Below are 12,536 nucleotides of genomic sequence, written 5' to 3'. Positions count from 1 at the left end.
GGTTAGCGAAATCGTTTCTTTTTTTTATAAACGGTTCTAATATTTGAAAATGAACGTAATACAAATCTTTTATTTTTTAAAAACGGTTTTAATATTTGACAAAGATGAAAGTAATCAAATATCGACAAAGTCGCCGCACAATTTGCGGGCCACATCAAACGATGTGACGGGCCGGGCCGTATCTGGCCCCCGGGCCTCGAGTTTGTGTTCGGAATGGATTGGCAAGCAAAAGACGGCGTAGATATGATTTCCATCAAAGGAGCTGGGTGCCGACATGTCCTCAGCGCAAACCTTTCTTTTCTTCTCGCAGCTATTCAAAGTCAGACCGATGGTCTTGCCAAACAATGCCACAAAATGGATCACTCAAGCTGTGAAAGGGCACGTTTGTTTCTTTGTGTGTCTCTTTCTACCTTTAATTCACAGCAGCACTGTTTTTCTGCTGATGCCAGTAATGGCGCTCCTTTTCGTCCATCAATCCCTCCGGATTCTTTTAATAGCCCTCCCTTTTCTCCTCCTTGCCTGATACAGATCGGCGACGGCCTTCATTGTTCCTCTCTATCATTGTTAGCGTCGCCAACTTTGTTGCTATTTGATGGACTTCCAGTGACGATTAAGAAAACAACTCAAAAGAGTAGCTCGAGACAAATTGATCAACAAAGTGCTTCGGTTAAATTTCGTGTTCTCCATTTTACTCGTTGCCGGGCAAATATTTCTCCAGGAAGCAAGTTTCTTTATTGATTTATTGAGTGATTTATTCCATCATCGAGTCGTGGACTATTTAAATCTATCCCTCGCAGTCGCCGCTCTGTACAAGTACACGATACCGATTAGAACGGAATTGAGAAAAAATGTTGCTAGGGAACCAAGACTTGAAATTGTCCATGTCGTGCAAGCAGTGCTTCAGCAACACTGGAGTTCCTGATGATAGTGACAAGCTCCCATTAATTCCTGACCCGCTTGGCACACCACTAAAAGCCAACATGCAATTGTTGCTTGGAAAAGAAACATGTCCTGAATGCACTCATAATCCTGTTTACAAATGGACAAGTTAGCGGATTTCCACTGATGCAGGATTGCTGAAAATGGTTTGAAAATGGCTGGAATCCAGACGATGATGAGTGCAATCAACTTGCTAATGGATCAGGAAAAAAAAATAGGCATTTTGGACTTCTTGATAATAACATGGCGTGGCGTGGCGAGGCGTGAGTGGTTAGCTTAGCACATGGGTGTCAAACTCAAGGCCCGGGGCGGCCCAGATACGGCCCGCAAAGACAAATTGTGCACTCACAATGGATCTTTGACATCTATAGCCGTCAATGGCAGTGAATGAGTTCAATGAGATCAATGTCTTTCTATTTTGAAGTTGTTTGGCCAGCTAAGCCCATCCATCGTATGTCGTCGCAAGGGAACATAGTTGGATGTTGACTTCTATCTTCTAGTCCAGCCATCGTGAGCCAGTCAGGGAGTGATTTCCCCCCAGACAGTGGATTAAAAGGATTGCTACTGGTGGTGCCAAATGATCCCCACCTCAAGGGTCGTCCGTCCGTCCATCCATCCATCCATCCATCCATCCATCCATCCATCCATCCATCCATCCATCCATCCATCCATCCATCCATCCATCCATCCATCCATCCATCCATCCATCCATCCATCCATCCATCCATCCATCCATCCATCCACCCAGCCAGCCAATCAGCCAATCAGCCAATCAGCCAGCCAGCCAGCCAGCCAGTGTTTGATGCAGACGGAAATGCCAGCCGCATTCCCAACAGCAGCGCGCCGTGCGGGTGGGTCAGACGTTCCGCTGCCACGCGCTGACCTTTTGACCGTGCCGGTCAGACACAACCGCAATTTCCCAACAGGAATCACTAAATAATTCAATTCATTCATTAATCACTCTGGCTGCTCTGAATTGAAGTATTTCTGCGTACTACCGATGAGCGCATGACGTTTGCCTTGAAAGAAAAAGGGCTCGGCCTCAATTTAAATTTAATGATTGTGTGTTATTACTAGGAAATTAATCATGTTCTTGAAACTCCTTTATATTCATACATGACAAATATTCTATCTTGGATGTTAAAGCAGCGTAAGTCTGGGGCTTGAAATGCCAGGTTTCTTCCTTTCACTTAATACTTAATAGCGTGCCAATCATTAGCAGGCAGGCGGCCACGCAGGCAGGCACCCAGGCAGCCACGCAGCCACGCAGGCAGGCAGCCACGCGGGCAGGCAGGCAGGCAGGCAGGCAGGTCAGGGCAGGGCAGGTCAGGTCAGGTCAGGGCAGCCAGATGGTTGGCAATGCGTGCAAAAGCATAAAAATGTGTCCCCTTTGCCCAATGCTGTCAATCCTGAGTCAGATTGACTTGTTGAAGATGTACGTACCTCGCCTTGTTGCTTGTCAAGGGTACCTTCCACCCTCCAGGCTATGTGATGGTGCAGCTAACGAGACGTTTTGGCTTTCATGAACTATTGCGTTCATTATGTGTGCACCCATCAGTCTAAACGTGACAATCGGATTCATATGAATGATGAGTTTGACATCGCAGGTGCCGATCGGGTCGCAAGCGATCGCGGCTCAGCTTCGGAGAAAGCCATGAGCTGTGATTGATTGGTTGGGACCTGAAACATGTCCATCATACTTCTTGGGAGGCCATTTGAGGAAGAGAAAGAAAAGAAGTCTCGTGTTTTTGTGACTGAGCTGAAAAAAAATAGGACCATGAATTGCAGATGGCTCCTCGCTAATTTGTCGGAATCCATAAACGCGGTGGAACTTTCAGTGGGGATATTTTAGGATCCTAGAAAGCCAAAGTTATTTGGAGCCTTGTTTTCTATGCGATTTCTCACTCCTATTTGCCAGGATTGTTTGGAGCGCGTGTTTCAATTGAAGAGGGAGGAACTTTAAAGGCAATGTTTGCTCCGCACAGTTTGACTTTGATGTGTACAAGGCGCCGTGCCGTGCCGTTTCTGTACTTATTTGGGTCGGCCCGAAGTCATTCCATGGCTAATGGCCCTCGGAAGACTGCCGTGCGGCTCGCGACCCACCATAATGACTTTGACGCCCCTGCCCGACCAAGAAATGGACACATTTCACAGCAATCCCAAAGCACGGAGAGGATTTTAACTCGGATTATTACAACATGCGTCTTGTAAGGTGGAGTGGTGCGGGTCAGTTCTTTTGTCAATGGCTAAACGTGTTTGATTTGCACCACGCGGTGCGCTGGCTGGCGCTCGACCTTCCTCTCCTTGACACCTCAACCGCGAGCTCCGCAAGGTCACGCGACCGGTTGGCGTCGGGCTAATTGCGTTGACCTCAGTCACAGTGAAAGCTTCCGAGCGTCTCGCGTTCGCCCTCAATCGGACGCCGGCGCCTCGATGCCGTCCGTGTGGTATGGACGGAATACTTGTCACTCTGTCTGTCCACTTGGAATGCAGGATAAATTGTCCATTGGAAAAAACACGTTTGATGTGAAAGCGGGCAGGAATTGGAGGACCAAAGTGCCTCTTTGTTCTTTTCATCATCCGGAGCGTGACGAAGCGGCGAGAGTCAATTATTAACGCACTCGTATATCGGACAAATATGAGCTTCCTATTGTCAGGCGGTTAGTGAAAGGGAGAGGAAAAAGCCGGCAGGCAGCCATCTCAAATAGATGATGGCGGGGTGGTATGGCGCAAAGTCTCGGCGCGCCAATAGAATTCAAGAAGTGTGCTGGTGTTTCACTTCAACATTACAAACATTTCATGAAATGGACATTTTCGCATTTGCATTTTTCAGTCCACTGAAGTGCGCACTTGCTATTTATTGAGCGACGGGCCATTTTACTGACAAATGAAGACGCCCTCTTATTGATTCCAGCACATCATCATATTTCACATCACATTTAACCATTCCCTCGCCTCGGCTCGGACACCTGGTAACGGAGCGTAGTCCACGTTGGATTGGCACAGCTGCAGTTGCTCTGAGTTGGAGGCCCGGGCGGGGTTTGACAAGTTGTTTTGAACAAAGCAGGCGCATTTTCTTCTCCTTCTGTCATCCATCCATTTTCCTCGCTTGACCTTTGACTGGAGTCCTCGGCCGCTGCGGGTAAATGGACCCGGGGGAAGCCCGGCCTCCCGAAAAATTCTTTTTGGAGGGCTTGGGCCATTGTTTTGCCATACCTTTTCTCGACAGCACACTCATTTGGCGGTCGCCGAGACTTCGACTTTCTACCAAATTGAATTCTATTTTCTTCCAATGCCAACTGCCGTAGCCATTGTGAGGCTTCCCACAGCGAAATTTCTCCTCCAGCTTTTTTTTTTTTTTTTTCATCAAAGTGTTGTGTTTGTTTGTGTCAAACAGGGCTGATAATAATACTACTACGGATAATAGTGTTTCTAAAGGGAACATAGCAAGCACGTTTCGTTTCTTCTCCTCCATGATTAACATGAGTATTTCTAAGTAGCTGGACAAAAGTGTCTAATTGAGGATAATAAATCCAAAGTGGATGTTTTTTTCCCCCCATAGTCCTCAAACGTTCATCCTTTTGATGAGTTGCTCAGCAACTGCTCAGCAAAAACCAGAATTGAGGTTGTTTATTTTCTGTACCCGGCGCCGGAACCTGGAACACCTCGTTCTACATAACAACGACTCGCTCGTCTGACGTCTTTTATCCAATCGACCCTGTGAATTTTTCCTTTGAAAGACTTTGCGGCAGAAACGAATGATCCCGTCAATCGGCCGAGCACGACGGTAGATCCCGGCTCCCGTTTTCGGAGAGTGACAAATGTTGTTATGGCGCTCCTTTTCAGATCAGCCGAGAAAACCGTCCCCAAACACCTCAGCGTTGGTTCAAGGCTTTTGATTGCAAAGGATTGCTAAGCAAGCCCATTGGCACAGACTTTGAAAGGAGTAATTACACCTGGCAGGAGGAAGGGAACACAACAGCAGATTTCTATGCGCGATGATCAAATCCAAACTTGAAATGAGAAGCCATGACCCAAGCGGATTATTAACCATATGAAAAAACAGACGAGGTTGTTAGCATTTTTATGACAAGCCTTTCTCGATTGCAACGTTCAGCTGTGGAGAGAATTGAAGGGAATGAAAATGATTGGAGGGTATAAAAACTCCAAATGGTGAGAAGATGCCCGACTGGCAGGTTATTGGTGGAACGCTAATCACAATCTGTGACTCGCTAACTTGAGCTAACTAACTCCCCGTTGATAAAGTTCCTCATTTGGTGTTTCGAAAGGGTGGCGACAAGTTTGACCGCTTTACGTGTCGCTCCCATTTCCAATTGCGTCGTTGTGCTCGCATAGCGAGAGGCCTGGCAAAGGCATCAAAAGATATGTACGTGTAATCACCATCTGTTGTCAAGGTCATTTGGCACGCTATAAACACATCCATCACCAACAGGAAAAGTCCTCGCTGAACTGGAAATGGAGTCGTTTATCTTGGTGACATTTCGCATTCAATATTTTGGATCATTGTGCACTATAGCAGCGCAGTGGGGAGAGAAAGATATGATCGGCCGAGCAGATGCAATCGCGTAGTTGATCTCTTATTCGTTAAATCCAGAGTGCTGCTGCTGCTGCTTCTTCACAGCATTGGATAAGCACCAGATTTCCCTTAGTCAGTGTGTACTTTCTCCACATCAAAATGTTATCTTGTCATCTCAATTATCCCTCACATCAAACAAACAAACAAACAAACAAACAAACAAACAAACATACCTGGCAAAGGTCCAACTTGAAATCTCAACTTTCACACTCGCTTGATTGTGGTTTGGATGGTGACTTGGACCTCAGGTGATCCAAAAAGGCCACCTTGTGGGCATCCCCCAACTCTACGTTCTCATAAGGTGCCGTTTAATTTGTAAGCATCCCCCGTCGTATGGCTTACATTTAGCAACAATGATAAATGGCGTGGAAGCTTGCCAGAGGCTTTCTGTTATTGCTTTTTAAAGCAACGCCGCGTCCCATCGGGCAGAGACTCCGGCCCACAAGCAAGAGAAATGGATTTATGATTAAACACACACAACAAAAAAGAAAAGACAGACGAAACACTGCCACGGGAGGCCGCGTGCTGGTCAAAAAGGATCCTCGGGGAGATGGCGCACAATGCCGCAGGAAAATATACGCTGCGTGTCAAAGCGTGGACTGTTTCGTTTAGTTCTCGGGCCGCCGCGGTCACAGTTTGCCGCCTCGGCCTTCGTCCCTAACCGATGCGTCATTTTGTAGTTAGTACGCCGTTCATTTGCTGTTGGAATGGATGGAAACTAAATATGGCTGGTGCAAAGTCTAACAATGTTGACTAAAGATGATGGAATGTATTTTATTCATCCATCTGGACGTCTAAGAAGAGGTCAAGGGGTCAGGTGGGCTGGCCTGGACCGATGGTCTGACAATCGCAGAACTAAAACATACCGAGTAAGTCAGAAAAATGACATCGATCAAGAAGTGGCTCAGCAATTTGCGATAGCTCAGATAAGATCATCATTCTCATCAGGTAGGTATTGCATTCCAGCGAGTAAATGGAATTGTTGCAGCAGTGCAGAGTAAAAGCAGCGTGCAGCTAAAGATAAGAGATGAATAAATGTCAATATGGCCATTTTTCTGACGTCACGTATCAAACTAAATGCTCCGGCCATATTAAAACGAAAAAATGTTTCTCTTGTATCCATTCTTTTACAGACCGGCTGTTTGACTGCTTAAAAATAGGCTCATGTCTGATGTTTTCATTGATGATTGCGTTTTAATTCATCTCCGTGTTGTCAGCGGGAAAATGTCGCAGAGGCTCTCGCAAATCTTCGTCATTTTGTAGCGGCATCTTAATACGTCCCAATTACACAAGCCATCAGTCGTTTAAAAAAAGGCAACATACTGAGTCATGTTTTGCGACTCTTGAAGTCTGTCTGAGAGGAGACAAGTAATGTCTGGCTTTTCTGGAAAAGTCCACCTCAAAAACAAGTTTTTCAGGAGACAATGCTTCCTCCCCAGAATGTCATTATGTCATAATAGTTTATTCTCGTTTCACCTGGCGGCACAAAAGTTCCCTCTGACCGACCAATCGGAAGATGGAAAATTGTTCGGGCTAAAGAAAAAGTCAAGGAATTTCATCAAAGTCTTTGTTGGAACTAACATATAGATCCGGCCAAATGAATCAATTGACCGACAAGTAACGTCGGTTACCAAATGATTCAACAACTGTCTTATTCACGGAAAAATCTGGTTTTGTAACATAGAATCTTCTTTTTCTTTTCTTTTTTCTTCACGAGGAGATTTTGTTGTTGTTGTTGAATCGCAACACGATATGAGCAAAGACCTGCTTTTACGTCACAAAACAAGAACCACACCAGTAACTGATTCAGTTTCAAAAAGTACAAGACGAATCCCTAAATTGTCTCAAACAACACCAGAATGGATCCGATTCATCGATTCCAAAACTAGCGACGGACGGTGACAACCCGAGCTGTTTTTGGACTGTGGGTTAAGCTTAGTTGGATTATGCAGAGAGCACGCGTCCAACGATCGAAATGTCGCTTTGAATCTGGAGCCTGCCGTCCAACGTGAACCCAAATGCTTTCGCGGACAGATTCAATGGTCGATGAAATCAATCTCGCAAGCCTCACTACTTCATTCAGCTTTCTCCCCATAAAAGCCAGCGTATACCGACTTGTCAGTGTTGATTTCAAGACTTGAATCATTTCTTGGTCTTGGGCGCTGCTGCCACACCACAATACGCTTTGATGAAGAGCCCAAATAAGAGGCTTTCAGCATTAACAAGTCATCCATGCGTCATTAAGATGATCATTCCAAAGAAGAACGCTTGATCAAGCAAGCTGTCAGCGCTCGCCGCCGCCGCGGCTTAAATCCGCATGACGAACGTTCGCGGTCGCTCGGTCGCTCGGTCGGTCAGGCCGCGGCGCGTATACGCGCGCAGCGCAGCGCAGCGCAGCGCAGCGCAGCGCAGCGCAGCGGCTGTTTGGTGACCCGGTGACGCGCGTGCGCGAAAGCAAGCCGTCTCGCGGAAGACGAGGCGAAATATACTCCAAATGCTGTCAAACGGCGGGCGGGCCTTTAATATGCTGTCTGATTGACAGCCGCATGCATATGCAACCCCCCCGACAGCATTTAAAGGGACGCTTTGATTCCAAAACCGCAGACGCATAAACCAGCCGGCCACTTACGCAAACTCATACGGATGGATGAGCGTGCTGGTATGAACGTTGGATTTATCCTCGTAATATCCATCAGGTCAGTAGGACCTTGGGAAAGCTCAGCCATAAAAATCCCACCCAGCTTTCGCTGGCTGGCTCTTTTTTTTAATACAGTCTCAGTCAAAATGGTTGAAGGTCAAGCGGAGCCTCCCTCGCTCAATCAGACGGAAGCGGCTCCTGCAGCCACAGCGAGCGGTGTTGCGCTCAAGTTAGACAGATGGCTGCGGAACGATGGCTGCGAGAAGGAAGGAAGGAGGGAAGGAGGGAAGGAAGGAAGGAAGGCAAGAAGGAAGAAAGGAAGGACGGACAGAAGGAAGGAGGGAAGGAAGGGAGGAAGGATGCCTCTGCAGGAAGGAAGAAAGAAAGGACGGCCAGAAGGCAGGAAGGAAGGAAGGAAGGGAGGAAGGATGCCTCTGCAGGAAGGAAGAAAGGAAGGACGGCCAGAAGGCAGGGAGGAAGGGAGGAAGGATGCCTCTCCCACCTACAAGCCATTACTCCCTCCCAAGTCAAAGAAATCAATAGCGTGGTGTAACTCCAAATAAAATGTGTTCTCGCTGTAGAATGAAATGTCCCCGCAAAAAGTGCGCAGATCAAATTTCCCTCCAAGCAAATGGATGAGGTGCGGCGTCACTTTGAATGATGGTCGTCATCGTGCGTGGCTTTTTCCCCACTTTCGACACCTGGCTGGCTGGCTGGCGGGCTCAGGCGAGCGCTATATCCAAAGAGTTCTTTCTTGTTGGAATTTTCGCTTTGCATTGGTCTCTCTCATCAAGACATCCTGGAGTCTGCATTGCTTTTAGGATCACATTTACTCATGAGCATTTATTGCGGATTGTCTTTGGGGTAAATTGAAAGCGGAACTCAGAAAAGCAGAGAAATCCACACACAGTGGCTGGCACAGAATATAGCTGGGATTCATTGCTTGGAGTCTCATTTTAGGAAGACAACAAACAAATCACAATAAATGATGAGAACGTTTTGTCACCTTTTCATGGCATAATAATAAAATGAATCTATTTTTGGGGTCACAAATCTAAAGGTACTTTCATATGCTATATATCAAAATAATATCATTTATTGCCATAGTCATGTCACTAAGTCATATGGTAATGTCATTTTGTAATGAACAGAAAGCGGTTGTGGGAAGAAAAAAAAAAAAAAAAAGTAAACACTGTGAATTGCTTGCCTGATTGATTTCAGCGAGATTTCCAATGTTTTCCCCGCAACGGCCTCAAGAGAGAAAGTTGAGCCTGCGTACGGCCTGTTAGCAGTCCCGCTAAATGGAATCAGTCTGCTGGATTTACAAGAAGTGACACTTCCAAAGAAGTTGTGCATATTTTTTCCTTGTAAGAGACTGACCTTGTCACTCTGGCTCGGTAGATCTTTGAATTGCAACTCGCGCTATCCCCCCTAATGCCGTCATTAGCATTATTAATGGGACATGACACAAGTCATTGCCACGGCATCCACAAGTAATGGCTCCAGCCAGCGAGTCAAATAGGAAGCGCGGCGGCGGCGGCGGCGGCGGCGGCTGATGCCGGTTGTAACGCACGCAATAAAAACCAATTTCATCAGTGGCTGTGTGTGTGCGCGCGCGTTTGCTAATTAAGTCCCTTGTCAGTAATTTGCTGGAAACACATTGGCTTTGCTAACATTATTTGGACAATGATTGAAAAGGCGCCGCTGCCGGGTCAACGTGGTCAAGTCCTCCCCACGGAGCGTTTGCTGCGACGAGATCGTTCGACGCCACGGATATCGAGCTGCTCGGAAATCTGCAATTTACGTGAATTATCGTCGGGGGCTAAGGAATGAGCATTTATTACGTACGGTACGTCGTAAAGTGTTTAATGTCATGTGCACCGGCCTGATTGCTTTTTCTTCAAATGCTTTCAATTCGACCAAATGGTCGCTAACAAAAGCTCGCTAGCAATGCGAAACGGTCACGTTTCCGATCCACGCTCGGATCGCAACGGATGCCGATAGTAATATCGTCGACGGTGCCAAAGTATTTCCCGTTATGTGCGCGAGCCTGATGGCTTTTTCCTCAAATGCTTTCAATTCAACCAAACGGTCGCGAGCAAAAGCTTGCTAGCAATGCGAAACGGTCACGTTTCCGATCCACGCTCGGATCGCGAGGCCATTTTGGATGCCAATGAAAACAAAAGCAGTAAGGGTTCGATCGCATTTCCATTTCTCTGTCATCTCGATATTTGCATTTATCTACGTATCTGGCCGCTGATGCGCAAATTTCATGCTCGCTATTTGGAAATTGTTTGTGGAGTGTGTATCGGTCCTCTTTTGTTGGACGATAATAATCGCGCCTTTTAGCCCCTTTGGACGCAGCGGCCATATTTGTTCCGAAATTAGCGTCGCTATTGATTGGAATTTTGGGGTTATTTCCACTGACTTAAAGCGCTCTTTCTATCTCTGGATCGTCGCCGGCGAGAAAAACACAAAAAGCTCACACCTCGGCATTTGGAGCGTCTTTTCCGGAGCTCTGAGCTGCCGCTCCGGTGCGGTGCGGTAATTACCTGGTCCTCCTTTGCCGCTAATGAGAAGGTAAAATATGGGTGTCATTTGCGAGCCCGGCTGGCTCCCGGCAGGAGAGGGGCGAGAGATGCTCCTTTCTAGCCGCAAGCCAGCGTGCCACCGTGGCGTGCATTCTCACCACCGTTGTCCCATTGCAGAGCTGTAATAATCCACATCTTTTCCTCAAGTCAAAGGAAAGCCAAGCGTTAGCATTAGCCCAGCTGGATTAAGGTTATAAAATAAAAGGTGACTTGAGCGTAACGCTTTGATTTCTCAAAGGGGACCGGCAACTAAATAAGAGCCATTAAATGGCTTTTTTTCTTTTCTTGTTTTTTTCCCCCACCAAATAATGTTCAATCGTCGAAGGTTACACGGAATGTGAGGGGAAAACGATGATATCGCACGGGGCCGGATGGACTCCGATCAAACAAAATATGTCATCACAGCGGCTGGCGTCAAGCGGGAACATTTTATTCCCGTTCGATCCACAAACGAGACAAGATCATAAAAGTGCATTAGCTACAAAACCAACGCAGCTTTGCGGCTACGGTCGTCATAAAAGCAATCATTTTAGCAGAGAATGCTAATGTTTACTGGTCACGCTGACACTTTGGTTTGAAAAACACCAGACTTTACCGCCTGCTTCAGTTGACTGATTTACAAATGGCTGTTCGAGTGGAGCTATGGCTTGGGAATCGAATGTGGCTTCTGCACTTTGAAATAGGGGAGATTGGAAGACGCGGCCAGTCAATATTATGTCATTACAGCTAAGCAATTGGCTCGGCCTCAACGTGGGTTTTGATTTCTTTTTTTTTTTTATTTCTCCGGCACACACGGAGCCATTCATCAAATAGAGCCACAAAACCCGATGATTGTATTGGAGACTGAGCGTCGGTCGCTCATGAGTAGCAGATGACATTTTGTTGACCTTCACAGAGGTTAGGGCCTAACCCACCCACCTAATTTGACACATCAAACCTGGGAAGAGATGTTGCTAGTTTCTCGAGACATTTTCGACTCCCTGGGAAGGAAGAGCGGTGGCCGTCGGGAGATTCCCCAACGGGACAATTACGTCGGGACCCACGGCCCCACCTTCATCCTCAACCAACGATACGTGTTGCCGAGCTTGGCGCTAAATGGAAAACCAGTCAGAAGCTGCAATGCCTTGCCTCCCTCCCCCACAGCACCTCACATACATAAGATCACTCCGCCGTCACGCAAACGACGCCGGGATCATTGAAATGACTTTGCCAATTTCAATTTCTCCGCAGACAATGTTTGGGGCTTAATAGAAGTCATTTTGCTGCGTAGAGGATCCAATGTTTGATTGAACATGGCCAGCCAAAGCCATCTTCCTAATGCACGTAATTAATTAAATTGTACATTATTGCTCAGCTAACTGTAAATGCCTCACTCATCCTGTTTCCCTCCTCGAGTCAAGTCCCGACATACTAAGTTCGAAATGAAAGCAATGTTGGAGAGGACTAAATGGAATGAATCGGATGATGCTGGAAAAACAGAACTTTACCATTTAATTGAGCCCGTCCTGCTATTACTGGATTTGTCAAGGATAATGCAATTCAAGTTTCTTTGGAGTGTATCAGCCTTTGTCTCGGTCGCGGCGGTGCTATATTTTGAAGCGTTTCAGAATCTCCTGTTAAAAAAAGAAATAAAATCTCAGCTCCTCAGATAAAATGTCAATGTTGTGCTTCTGCCATTCTTGTCTTTTCCACCCACTTAGCTTTTGCTCAGCTGGGTCTTGAGGTTCTCGCTCAGTAGCTCCTATTTGTTCTCTTTGACCTGTGGGCTGAT

The sequence above is a fragment of the Syngnathus leptorhynchus genome, chromosome 1 (assembly GCF_054491065.1).
Source record: "Syngnathus leptorhynchus isolate UIUO chromosome 1, UIUO_Slep, whole genome shotgun sequence".
NCBI lineage: Eukaryota > Metazoa > Chordata > Actinopteri > Syngnathiformes > Syngnathidae > Syngnathus > Syngnathus leptorhynchus.
This window is presented reverse-complemented; position numbering follows the sequence as displayed.